This window comes from Camelus dromedarius, chromosome 10 (genome assembly GCF_036321535.1).
Source record: "Camelus dromedarius isolate mCamDro1 chromosome 10, mCamDro1.pat, whole genome shotgun sequence".
Classification (NCBI taxonomy): Eukaryota; Metazoa; Chordata; class Mammalia; order Artiodactyla; family Camelidae; genus Camelus; species Camelus dromedarius.
Window position 1 is genome coordinate 58,762,757 of NC_087445.1, and position 15,069 is coordinate 58,777,825.

Consider the following 15,069-nt stretch of genomic DNA (forward strand, 5'->3'; position numbering starts at 1 on the left):
CAACCCATCCGTGCTTCACATAGCACACTCCCCAGGATCCGCTCACATATTTCCAACAGCGCCCCTCAATGAGTTTCCTCCACCCATTTTTTTTTTTTTTTTTTTTTTTTGGTTAACGTCTTTGTTCATCCTTCAAGATTCAGGAGTCACTGCCTCCAGGAAGCCCTCCCTGACACTCCTTCCCCTGAATTGGTCCCCGCTGCATACAATCAAAGCTTCCCGTGCACTTTTTAATCCAAGTACCTATCCCACTGATTTGCAGTTGTTTGTTTACTTGCTTGTCTCGCTCTCTGGATTATATCCTATTGGCAGGAACTCTGTTCTATCTCTGTTCCTGGGAGAAAGTAAGTGTCCTATAAACACTGCTTGAATGAAAATGTATTAAGTAGCATTGGGAGTGGTATCAGACCTGACATACTAAACACGCATAATCCTTCCCCGCTTTCAGTGGTCACCTTCCCCATTTATTCTACAGAGTTTCTTTTGTGCTTGTCTTGACATGGCTATCAGACACTTGCTCACTTTGGGGTGCTCCTTCCCAGGCCCCCTTCAAGGTCACCTTACCCACAGAAATTACAGACAGACTTCTTTCTTCTTAAGACTGCTCAACAACTAACTGCTGAATCGTTACAGACACATACAGAGAACAGCCACATGCTTTGTGGCATAAAACAAACAGTAAAGTCTAATCCATGGGCGGCAATTTCCTAATTCCTCCCCTAATTAGCTAAGAGCATCCTCATTCCTGGTGTTTATCAAGAGGTCGAACTGAGGAGGGAGTTCTAACTACATGAATTGAGTACCTGTTAGGTTAAGCACTGTATATGGTTTAGCCTTTTATATTCATCCTTCTGTCAATCAAGATCAGCCACTTGGTTTTAGAGATAAGGAAACAGAGGTAAAAAAAGGAGAAGTGGCCAGAGTGGGGAGGGTACAGCTCAGCATGCAGCATCCTGGGTTCAATCCCCCAGTACCTCTGTTAAAAACTAAACAAATTAAATAAACCTAATTGCCTCCCCCTCAAAATAAACAAATAAAAATAAATTGTACTAAAATAAAATAAATGTTCTAAAAAAATTTTTTAAAGAAAGGCATCAGTACATGCAGCTATTCAGGAGCAGGTCTTGGACCCAGGGGCTCTGGGTCCCAGGACAGAGTACACGGCATAACTTGGTGCCTTCGAGCCACCATTCCTTTCCTAACGGAGCATCGCAGAAGGCTCTGCATGGGATTCCTTGGGTTATATCAGATTCTTTCAAACTTCAAAGCATTTTCAAGTATGAAAACTTTGTAGGAAGGGATGATAGGATGTGGGTCTCAACCTACCAACGTCATGCTCTCCATGCCCCTCAACACAGCTTGTTTACTAAAACGCACACAGAAGGTAGCCCAGAGGAATTAGATCATTTTTCTTTGTCCGCTTGTTTTTGCTAGAAGGGGGGTGTCCTCTCCCAGTCCCTGATCATTGGCAGTAATTGTTGCAGCTGAATCACCCTGCAAACCAGGCTCCCCTGGTCAGCAGACACAGCTCCCATCCAATGAATAACATTTCAAAGCTCAGAACATGACTATTCCATGAGGGCCTCAGGCCCTGTGACGACTAAGCCTTTAAAACTGTTAACCTAATGACTTGTATGCCAAGCTGCCTTCCACACAAAATCCTGTGGCAAGAGTTTGACTTGAGAGGACCAAGATCCCTAACACCCAATCAGGCCAGGACATCCAAGGGCGCACCAGAATCAGGGAAATTACATAAAAAAGCAGAATTTTCCCCATTCTCCGTTCACAGCTGATCGTTCAATGTTGCAAATAGAGTTTGAGTCTCACCCTGTTGGAGTTCAGTGCCTTGAGCTTCTAATTTGAACCTGGAATTTCCGTAGTGAAATAAGAACAAGCCACAGGGCCCCAACGTCATTTGCTGGTCGGTAACATCCAATTACAAGGAGTAATGACTGTAACTGTAGCACTTAACAGAGTTCAGAATAACTAAAACTTGCCCTAGTTTTAAAAAATTCTGTAAAACACCCCTGGATTACAATGACATCTGGCTAGCAGCTCCCCATTTAGCTTGTCCACTTCTTACTAAAAAGACTGTGAAGACACTGGAGAAAGATGAAAAGTGATCACGAACCAAAACGAAATCAAATAAATGCCTCCCTTCAATAAGTCTTTCATGGCTGCTGGCGCTGCGGTATCTGGTGGGACTAGTGAATTTCTTGGGCACACACCCTTTGACATCCTTCTTTCACCTTTTCTTAGAAGAAATGTTGTGTGGAATAGCAAGACAACAGATTGCGCAGCACATAAACCACAACTGTGTCAGGCATTTGGATGTATTTCTTTGAGAATAAACGGCTGCACCCTCCACAATGGTCACGTGATGGCAGGTCACCTTGGGGACGGTGCCACTTCAAGGCCTTACCCTTGGTCTCACTTACTGATAAGCTAAACGATCATCAGGGTAACTGTCAAAATAACCTTGATAAGTGGAAATCCACATTCCTAAGGCCAACCATCCCTGCCAACGTGATCACATTGTGCATAAGCCCATCAAACAAGCCACCTGGGGGAAAGAGACTGTCTGGCATCATAGGTCATCGTGTCCACCTGGCCGTGGAGATCTTCCTCTACAGGGGGTACCATCTGATGGGACACAAGTATCTTCACACTCTTTGGTCATTCTGTGAGGTGCATCCACACATCTCACATCATCAATCCTGTTCTAAGTCCCAGGCCTGCTGGCTGAAGAGTCAGAGTTTATTTCCTACCATTTGGCATGCATATATCTTACTAAGGCAGGTAGGATACTGTTTATACCCTGCCTACCAAGTTAAATTAGCATAATGTCATAAGTATAATAAACTAGCATGATGTTTTCTAATATGTCAGGATACCTAAGTTTCTCCAGACTCTGTGATCATAGGAAGCAAGAGAGTCAACATAGCACTAAGTTAAAACAGTGTGCCGTTTTCCCTACCAGGTGAATGTAAACTGCTATTAATTGTGGTTACTAATTAGGACTGAATGGAAACCATTTGCTGACTCAACAGCTGTATATCAAATACCAGAAAATGTGTTCATCTTCTCCAGCAGGAATACCGCCTTTGACATAGCAGCTGCGATCAGAGACACCACTGATAAACCTAGGAGTCCCCATGCCACGGCATGCAGCATCTTACCATCTTCTCATTCCCCACCTACGCTCAAGCTAAGTTACTTTCATTAAATAAAAGAGCAGTCTTATCCATGAATTCCCAAGCTGAAGATCTGATTCTGGGGCTACTTTTGGTACCAAATACCAGTTAGAGCTTTAACAATCAGCAGAATTCTCCCCAGTAGCTCAAATTAACAGACTTGAATGAAAGCATTGTTTACAAATATGCAGGCAGTATTAATGAATGTTGAGGTGCTCTGAAATTAGAATTAACAGGGAGCCATGACCATCAGAGGGCTGGTGGACAAAGGGAGGAAACAGTGTTGCTGGAGCACAGTGAGAACAGAGTCACCAGTAGGGAGCTGTATTCTTGGGCGGTCACAGCGATTGCCAAAGGCGCAGCACTGAAGCGAAGGATCATGGAATAGATACTCTGACCTTGTTCTCATCCCACCTTCTGATCTCGATCAGCTAAACCCAACTGGAAGTCAGGTGGGCAGAGGTCAGGCTTCTAGGGTAAACAACAAAGGCAGAGAAGGGTAGATGATGGGGATGACAGTGGGGAGTTAGAATAATCAGCACAGAAGTTCCTAAAGGAAAAAGCCTGCGAGGCCCCTTTCAGATGAGGACTAACGATCTACCTAAAATATGCAGCATGTATTACATGAAGATATTTCTACAAATTATTTTTATAATGATTTGCAGTAGGACAACAAACCCTTGTAATGGACCACCCAACTCAATACATTTTCTAGGAATTCCACTCTTTTTTTTTTAACCAGTCCAGCTATGTGGTCTGAAATGCTGAGTAAGTCAGTAAAAGTAAAGAATGAAGCAGATGTGCAGGGAGAGGATGGGGCAAAAGGGAGAAAGAAGATGTGCAGATGTACAGAGCAGTTCCTTCTCAGTCTACTCCTGAAACATGGCACCATACTGCCCTTGAATCTCATGAGAGTCCCTAGAATCATTCAAACCAATGCATCTACTTTGCTTAAGTTTAACTAGAGTTTGGTTCCTGTTACTTAGACTCCTAACAGATCATCATTACAAGCACACAGAGTTAACACAACTCATTACATTGATATATAATGTCAATTCTATTTGTACCAGTGTTCCCATCTCCATTTCAAGGGGTTCCTTTTTGAAAAACGTGAGAAATCAATGAAAAGAAAAAGAAACATTCCATATGTTGACTGAATAAAGAAGAGCCAAAGAAAAGAAATCGGGGGCCAAGTGGGTTAGTTTTCTACTATAAAAGCGGAAAACCCTACATAAGCAATTGTAGGAATGGGTCATTGCATTTGCACATGAGATCTGTGTGGGAGGCAGATAACCTCTAAATTACCTGAATTCCTAAATGGTGGGCATTGGACTCACAACCAGTTTAATTTCACTTTGCCAACGTACTCACATTTCAGAAATTACCGAAGCATCTTCCCTTCTCAAACACCATGAAGACCAGTGGTTTATGAAAGTCTATATACCTACCCAACATGGGGAGAACACAAATAAAATGGATCGTCTCAAGGGGGGAAAAAATGTTGCTGAGAAAATGCCTTTTCAAAGGAGTCTGAATCCACAAGCTTCCTTTCCTAAAATTCAATATCTCAGATTTCTATACCAAGATCTTAGCTTCAAACACTTATCTACTAGAATAAATATCCTCAAGAAAATAACATTATTCTAATGTTCTCTTCTAAATCCAAGCTTACTTCGGGAAAAGAAATTTAATTTAACATCAGAATTAGCCCCGGAAGTTCCGTTTCGGTATATGTTGAAAAACATATTTATTATATTCCAATCCTGACACAAGAAAGGTTAAAATGACTTTGTTTGGTTGGCTGTGTTTAATCAGTAGAGGAATGTTTGTTCTCCCTCCGTATTGCTATCATAAAACACATTGATCATTGTCTGTAGCCATTTGGTTTTACTGTTTATATTTGAGAGATGTTGCAATATTGAGCAAGGAAGTCGCTGTCACAGAGGGGAAATTATTTGGACCATAAATGGTTATTTACAAATAAAGCCAGCTTCTTCATCTGTTTTTTGTTTATGTTGCTAATTATCAGAGCAAAATGAGTCCTTTCATTTAGACATCTCTGACTCCCAAGTCTCTTCAGGCAGATTTCGAATACCAGAGGATTTATTTTTCACCAACCACCACAGACAAATATTTAGCCTAATTTCCAAATGATTGCATTGTGATTCTTGCCCCTTCCTTATCTTTCCTTAATTTCATGGAATGAACCTTAAAAAAATAAAAAATGAGGACATGTTAAATTCAATGGAACAAACACTGGATAGTTTCATCTGCCAGGCCTGTGCTCGCCATTTAGGGTGTAATAAATGAAATACAGTTCCCGGTATATTTGGAGATGAAAGGAAACCAGAGGATCCATAAATGTTGGCCTCTGTTCTCCATAAAGTGAAGACAGTTGTTAAGAGTAGAGGTCAGCGGGGAAGAAGAGAAGATTCAAGGTAGAGGGTACAAGGAGAAGAGCAAAGTTTAGGATCTGCCACTAAAACGAGGGCTAGGCTTAACTGAGTGCTGTGCGCCAGCCCGTGGACACTCTGCCTTACATACACTGCTTACTTAATCTTTAAAGCAACCTCTGGATGTAGGTACTATTGTTCTCATTTTGGAGATTAAGTAATTGGGAATCGGAGAGGTTGCCCCAGGTCACACAGCCCAGTGAACTGCAGATTCAGGATACAGCCCATCTTATCTGCATGGCAGTAAGGGCCATACTCAGTTTAGTATCCATGAGTTTACATCTATGAATGTGCTGTAACACAAGCTTGCAGAACTATGCCATTTTTTTCCAGCAAGGCTTGGCAACTGGAGAAGAAGAAAGCAGAAAGCTGATGGCTGAAGTCATCTAGGATTGACTGAGGACTGATCTGGTCGTCATGGCTAAAGCACAGTCGTAGCGAAGGAATTGAGTGTGCGGAAGACTCCCGTGGAAGTGAATGTCAGGTTAGGAAGGGGAGACGGTGATGTTAGAGGGCTGATGTTTTAGAAAAACTGAGTTGTTCTGACAGACTACGGGATTCAATAAAGACCAAGAAGAAGTGGAAGGACAGTCAAGAAGTGAAAAAAATGAAAGAACAGGAAGCACAATCAGAATTCAAATTCAAAATTAAATTTTAACTATAGAGTTACGGAAATCAAAATGACTGACACCCTCAACTTCAAATCCATCCCAATGATTAGACTAAACAAAACACGGAAACCCCAGTCTCACTGCTAAGGACTGGTTTAGGACGAGGCCTGCCACCTAGTCTTGGTGGAATGAGGGAAAGCCTTTGGGGAACGGTTTTCATTCCTATAGAAAAGAGTCCCGTGGAAAGCACCCAACCCTCTTCCTCCTTTGGATGCTGTAGGGTCTCGGTCCTGTCACCAGCTTAAGGACAAAGCCAGTACAGACAGGAGGTCAGAGACCACGGGAATTGTTCAATAACAAAATCAGCCCTGAAGAATATGCCTACAGCTGCTTTATGTCTCAAATTGTATTATGTGTTATAAATCCCTTCTCTTTTAAAGCAAATTAAGCTAGGTTTTCTGTCCACTGCAGCCAAAGGCAACCTAAATGATTCAAGGATGGTGTCAGAAGATGACAGTGTATTTTCATAATGTATGTGACTAATACGGAGTAAAATCTGACGCTGACCCACAGAAGATGAGAATGGTGCAATCCAAACAGCATGAGTCTTGGGGGAGGGGAAGTTTTGAATTGATGAGGTAAGAGGAACGGACTAGGAACAACAATGATCTAGGATGCTGAAAGACATTGTTACATACGTAACAATAAAAAATAATGTATTCATTTAATCAACTAGTGAAAGTCTATAAAATACCAGAATTGTGTCTTGGGCTATGGACACATTGTAAGCAAAAGTAGACAACGGTGTCTGCCCTAACAGAGCTTGGAGTCTAATGGGGGACACAGACATTAATCAAATAATCCCATAAACAAATATAAAATTACATCTGTTACAAATAAAAGTACATCTGCTACGAAAGGGAGGTTTAGATTTCTAGGTCAAGATGGGAAAATGCACACGCTACAAATCACGTCCTCCCATCCCAAATGAATATAAATGCTACATAAAAATAAAACGACAGAGACAGAGAAGGAGAAAGGATGATCTTAAAGTAGGAATAAGAAGGAACCCACTGTGTTTGGTAGGAACTAAAGTCAGGAAGTGAGACAGGACCCAGGTGAGATACAGAGCTTGGGGCTGGGTTTTAGTGCCCTTTGGTGAACTGGGTTCACCCTGTAAAACTGAGCACTGGGAATATGTTGCTCCTGTATGAACTGGGACTGGAGGATCTCCACACATTTTCCCAAGTTTGTAAGCAGCAGCTAGGCATCTGCCCCTAGCCTTAGACAAGAAACCTCTATCTAGACCTCACGTAACGCAGGGCCCAGGCTGCACTCCTCTACTTGTCCAAAGCTTCACAGTGGGAGCAAGGGAAGCAAGAGTTCTGATACGGCCACTGCGGGGAGATGGTGAGTAACAACTGCACAGCTGAACCACTGTGACCCATCATGTGACTTCCTCCTGCAGCATGTGATGTAGACATGGGAGGAACAGATAAGTGGATTCATCCAGGCTCAGGATTTTGCCAGACAAAGGTGATGAACAAAACAGAAGTGAAAGGGAATTTGGGCTACAGGAAGGAGTGGTTTTGAAATCATGAGCCTTAGACTCTAAACTGGAGATAAAGAGGAAAATGAAAAGAAAAAAAAAGAAGAAGAAGCTAGAAGAGTTGTTGGATTACATGTTTTGAAAAGATGAAGAAAATTCTAGTAGGAGCGTTGAACAAGCAACGGTCAGAGAAGGAGATTATGGTTACAGATAATGATGTATGAAGTGGCAATTCTGTAAATGGATCAATTAGAAGTACTAGCAACATGAGAGCGCAGGGCAGAAGTGGACGGGAGGAGGAAATCACGACTGATGAGGAGATTAAGGAACTCAGAGTTACTACCACAGGATGGGTCATCTATGCCACCATCATCCATAGGTAATTTGAGGAAAGATGGGAGGAACTGAGATGGGGAAGATTAGGCAGGTGCCAATATTTCAGATGTTGGCAGGGGAAATCATTGGGGAAGTTGGTAATATGATGACAAGCAATGGGATAGAGGCTAATAAATTTTAAATGGACCAAGACTCAGTGGAGAGGGCTTTTATAAGATGGTAGTGAAATGCAGGTGGCTGTGGTGAGCTAGGAAGACACCAGCCCTACCTTCTGGTCCTAAGGTATATGGGGTTTGTGGAAGTAAACAGCCACAGTCACTTATGAGAGCTTCAGGTCCTCTCAGGAAAAAGAGCCAGATTTCATGAAAGGCAAGGAAGTAGAGGGCGGATTCAGGCAACAGGCTGAAAATAGGAAGAAGCTGTCGCTGGCCTTGGAGCAGCAGTTCCAGAGAGAATAGCAAAAGAATCTTGGAGGGGAGGACATGTGGAGTGGCTAGTTCAAGAGCAAAGGAAGCAGCCAGCATGATGGGGGCTTCACTGATGCTCTGACTGACTGAAAAGGAGGAAGACGCATGGAAGATCGGGCCTCGGTGTCTCTTTGAGAAAGGCAGTCAACGCACCCTGTAGCCAGACTCGGCTCACCTGGCTGAGATGACGGTGGATTCAGAACCTGCAGATAAAAGTAGCTGCAAGACGGGCTTCCACTGACTGAATGAACACTAGGTACCAAGTATTGTTCCTATTCATTTCACTCAGTGCTTACAACAGCCCTGTGAATTGTGTCATTACTCTAAATTTACAAATGAGGAAACTGACACTTAGACTAAGGTGGCAAAGCCAAAACCCAAAGTTTAGCAGAGGTTGCTGCCAGTGGCTCATGAACTTTAACCGGCCAAAAGCATACTTAAGATGTTTTATTTGGCCCACGTTTGTTTTTAAAAAAAAAAAATGCATACAGCTCAGTAGCTAGAGGAGTTATATCTAGATCTCCTTACTTATTTTTAGTATTACTGGACTATTCCTGTGGGCATCTAAACGTGCTAACCTCATTTAGACCAGATGTATCTGATGCCATCTTTGGCATACTCTACAGTATTTAAGCCACCCTAAACAACTTTAAAATTGGACAAAATACACAAATTGAACCACAAGCAATGCAGGATCATGATCGTCAGGAGAAGGAAAATATAGAGATGAACTTCACATTTCCCCCAGATTGCTGCCTGCAGACAGTTTCCAGGTGGCAGAGCAGGAAGGTGAAGGCCAAAAGCACCACAGTCTTGCTGAGCTAATGAAGCAGGTGTCAGAGTCTGGAGCTACTGAAGCAGCAGGAAATTGTGCTTCGTGGCTCAAGAGAAGAAGTAGCTGCACAGAGGAGAGGTCCTGAAATCTGCATGGGCTGCCCAGTGGCTTACTGGATGAGGCTGAGATAAATGCACACAGGATGAGATGCCACAAGGCCAGCAAAAAGTGGATGATGCAAGACCGAGCACGACTGGGGACAAGAGAGGTCACATGGAGCTGAGAGATGTTGGATTTCCAGGCCAGCCAGTGTTGAGGCTTGTAGAGAACTCCATAATGACATGTCTTAATGAATAGGACCATGACCTTAAGTAAAAGCCACATCCTATGAAAAAGGAGAGCAAGGGCCAAAAATATCTAAAGACATGATGGCTGAAAATTTCTAAAACTGATGATAAACAGAAATCTACAGATCCAAAAAGTCCAGCAAACCCCAAATAGCATAAACAAAAACAGAAGCAAAATCAAACCTAGGTATATTATGGTCAAACTGCTAAAGAGAAAATTTTTAAAGGAGCTATAGAAGAAAAAAGGACCTTGAATACAGAAAAACGGATAAAAACCATGTCCGATTTTCTATCACAAACAATGGAAAACAGGTCACAGGGGAACTGCCTCTTTAAAATGCTAAACTAACAAAAAGGTCTACCTAAAATTCTTCAGCCAGTGAACATATCTTCTAAAAATGAGAATGAAATACAGACATTTTCAGAAAAAGGGAAGCTAAGAGAATTTGTACCCAGTAGACTTGCACTGTAAGAAATACTAAGGGGAGTTCTTTAGGCTGAAGGAAATGACATACCAGCGGAAGAGTTATGTTGACACAAAGGAATAAATAATTCTGTAAGTGGTAAATATTTGAGTAAATATAAAGACTAGCACTTTTTCCTTCCTGAATTTCTGTGAAATACAACTGACAATCTAAAGCAAGAATAATGGCATTGCGTTGTAGGGTTTATCTCATATGCAAAAGCAGAGTATAAGACAACAGTAGCATAAAGGATGAGGATTAATGGAATTATTTTATCAAAAAGCAACTCATTTACAACAGCATCAAAAATAAATAAAATACTTCAGAATACATTTTTTAAAAGAAAAGGACTACAATTTCAAGATTTGACCACTGAAAACTACATCACATTATTAAAATAAGTTAAAGACCTAAGTAAATGGAAAGACATTCCATGTTCATGGATTGGAAAACAATCTTGTTAAGTGTGAAATTCTCTACAAACTGATCTATAGAGTCAATGAAATTCCTAATAAAATCCCAGCTGCCTTTGTTTTTGCAGAAATTTACAAGCTGATTATGTGAAAATTCTCAGAAGCCAGAATAGTCAAAACAATCTCATGAAAGAAGTACCAAATTGGAGGACCCACACTTCCAATCTGAAAACTTACTTCACAACCATGGGAATCAAGACTTGGATATGGACAGACATACAGATCAACCAAACAGAATTGAGAGCCTAGAAATAAACTCATTCATTTATGGCCAATTGAGTTTTGATGAGTGCCAAGACAATACAATGTGAAAAAATAGACTTTTCAATAAATATTACTACAACAGTTGCATACTCACATGCGAAAGAATGAATTTAGACCCTACTTCATATCACATCAATAATTAACTCCGAACAGATTAAAGACCTAAATGTAAGAGCTAAAACGATAAAACTCTTAGGAGAAAACATACACAAGTCTTCACAACTTGAATTAGGCTAAGGTTTCTTTGATAAGACACCAAAAGCTCAAACAACAAAAGAAAAAAACAGATAAATTGGACTTCATACAAATTTAAAACACATGTGCTTCAAGAGACAGTAAGAAGAAAGTGAAAAAATTCACACAACAGAAGAAAATATTTGCAAATCATATGCCTGATAAGGGACTTGTATCCACAGTATATAAAGCACTCTTAAAACTCAACAAATAACCCAACTGAAAAATGGGCAAAGGATTTGAACAGATGTTTCTCCAAAGAAAACATACAAATGTGCCAATAAGCACATGGAAATATGCTCAACATCATTAGCCATCAGGAAATGCCAATGAAAACCACATTGAGCTATCACCTCACACCCAACAGGATGGCTACAGTTTTTTAAAAAATAGACAATAACAAGTTTTGGTGAGAATATGGAAAAATTAGAACCCTTGCATGTTGTTGTTGGGATTGTAAAATGGTATAGCCACTTTAGGAAACAGACTGGCAGTTCTTCAAAAATTTAAACACAGAGTAACCATATAACCACATGACATATAACCACAGTAATTCCACCACTGGGTATATACCAAGAAAATTGAAAATATATGTTCACCCCAAAACTTGTAACACAATGTTCATAGCAGAATTAGTCGTAATAGCCAAAAAGTGGAAATCATCCAAAGTCTATCAATTGATGAATGGATAAACAAAATGTGGTCTATCCACATAATGGAATACTATTCAGCCTTAAAAAAGAATGAAGCACTGATACATGTTTCAACATGGATAAATCTTGAAAACATTATGCTAAGTGAAAGAAGCCAGATACAAAAAGCCACATATTATACACTTCCATTTATATGAAATGTCTACCATATGCAAATTCATAGAGGCAGAAAGCAGATTAATCATTGCCGAGGCTTTGGAAGAGTGAGAATGGGGAGTAACTGCTAATGGGTAGGGAGCTTCTTTCAGAGAGATGGACATGTTCTAAAATTACATAGTGGTGATGTTTGCATACTCTCCGAATATTTTAAGATCCACTAAATTGTATATTTAATGGGGGTAAATTTCATGGTAGTTGAATTATACCTCCATTTTAAAACTTGAAGAACTCTGTAGAAAGACATAAAACAATGGCTGTCTTATTTGGGACAGGAAAGCTCCCTAAATGAATCCATAAATTCTGGGCAAGTCCAATCAACATCTTAATGGACTTTTTTTTCACTTGGCAAAATGATTGTAAATTTCATTTGGGAGCAGAAACCTGAAGGAATCATAAGAAAAAAAACCTTGAAAATATTTTAAAACTTAAGCTGGTTGAGGTTATTGAATTACTTCTCCTGGATGTTAGGGTTTGTGTGTTCAACTGCTACAGTGTTTAAAAGCATATTCAGTGAGGTATGTTTCAAATTTTAATTTTTAAACAATGCAAATACGTTACTTTTAAAGAACAAAACAATAAATCAAACAAAAAAGCAAAATAAAAAATAAATTAAAATTATGCATCCCCTTCTCCAATGCTAGTTTATTCTATTTCAAGCCAAAAATCCCTATTCTTTCAATATATCCTCATCTGCATAATTTCAAGTCCCTTTTTTAGACTTGTTGATTTTCTCTGAATATAGGTTAATTTATGAATAGCCTCCCTAGGATTTGGCAGCTAACCTGAATATATCTGATGTGGACTGACTGGCACAAAATTAAGGTTCATTTTGTTGTTTAATCTGGTTACTTCATTTACATTCATTCATCCTAATCATATCAGCCCTCTGGGGCAGCTAATTCACAAATCTGACTGATAGTAAGTTAAAGACTAGTGACTGACGCCCTGTGAGTTGCTCACAATCAGTGCTGCTAAGCCAGAACTATCGTTTTGTCCCTTGTGCAGCAATATTTAGAATAGACCATGTAACCTTACCTTTATTTCCATCAAATTTCATCTCGATGTAGTTGTCCCAGTCCTTTGCATTTGATGCAACCTTCCAAGGTATTCATGAACTCCGCCAGTTCTGTGATATCTGAAATTTGTCAGGAACAATCCTAGATCATCATCTGAGTCACTGAGGAAAATGACTGTCAGGACATCTTGGGGGACACAGACTGCAGAAAATACGAAACTCTCCATATGCATTAATTAGTTCCCATCGTGTTTCCGGCATCTAGCCCAAAGGCGCTCAGACCTTACTGCATTTAAGAGTCACCCGGGTAGCCTGTAAATTCCCTGGAATCATCTCTGGGGATTCTGATTCAACAGATCTAGGATGAGGTCCGACAACTGGCAATTAAACGTCGCATCCACAGAACTCACCTGGACATTTACCTAAGATTGCATTTCTCTTTCTTGGTGATAAGCACATCGGAGAGGTCATGTCATACACCCTGCTGAAGGCAAGAAGATGCAGTGTCTATTGATTCATTTCATCCACCAGCCTGGCTCCCTGTCGAAATAAGAGAATGGAATTAATATGCAACAAAACCCAAGTTACCTTCTTATGAACAATGTTGCCTACATGCCCACCATTTTTTTAATAATCAGCCCTAGAAGCTTGCTTTCACGCACTTTTATTCAGTTAACAAATATTTGGGGGGCCTAGCATATGCCAAATATTATGCTAATTTACACTCCCACCAGGGGTATGAGTTTTTCACTGTATTCATGTTCACACTGGGTCTTATAATACTTCACTGCACTCAGTTTGACAAGGTATAATAAATAGATTTGTGTTATTTTAATTTGCATTTTATTATCTTCCATAATGAAGTTGAAAACTCTCATATTTTTCTTGACCCTTGCAAATTCCTTACTGGTTCTCATCTATCAATTGTTGCATTTATTTTTTCCTAAGAAACATGCTAGTTATCACTGTTATTTTTAATCTGTTATGCGGGTTGCAAGTAGTTTTCTGTTTCTTTGTTTCTCTGTTTGTCTTCAGTTTGCTGTCTTTTAACCTTTCTATGATTTTTTCCTTTTACAGCAAATGTTTCTCTTTCCTATGCAAAGCTACCAAATATTTTACTGTAGTTTCTGCCATTATTTGAAGCCATGTTTTAAAAGTCTTCCTCCAAGATTATGTAAATATTCAATTTTTTAAGAATCTAACCTTGCATTTTTTATGTATTTAAATGTTTGATATCTTTGTATTTTTTAATGTTATACATTTCCGTAATTCTTTTAAAATATAATCCTTCAAAACTGTGGATCAAGGATGTTAATAGCAGTATTGTTTAAATACTAAAAATGAGGAACTGCCTAAATGTATCATAAGATAAGACTAGTTGATTATGTAGAACATCCATAAGATAGAACTCTGTGGCAAATGAGATTTTGCTCCAGGAGGATACATTCAGACTTGAAAATATTCGTAATAATATTCATTCATACTGTTAAGTGAAGCAAAGCAGGACTTTACATACACACACACACATACATACATATGCATGAAGTTTGAAGCTAAAACTATGTACTGTGTTGAATTCTAATAACTTTGAGCAAAATAAGAAACTACAATAGAGTGTAAAATAGAAACTATTTGGTTTTAGGTGACCTGCATACTGTTTGGAAGTTATTTAAAAATTTTTGTTTTCAGATACGACTGTGCTCTCACTGTGAATCATCAGTGTCCAAACCAGGTCAGTACTCACTATAAATGAGCACAAATTTAATTAACTACCCTATGTTGTCATGTGCAAATATAAAAATGTCACCACATTTTATTGCAGTGACGCAGCCAGCATATTTCTTCACATAAACCCTTACATTTACATAATTTTTTAATAGTCAATTGCAAACACAATTCTGGGATAAGGGTTTCAACACGGTGAAGACTGCGTCAGGGGTCCCCAAGACCACTCCCAGGTTTGATGATTCACTGGGAGGACTCACAGGACTCAGCAGAAAGTCATACGGCCATGA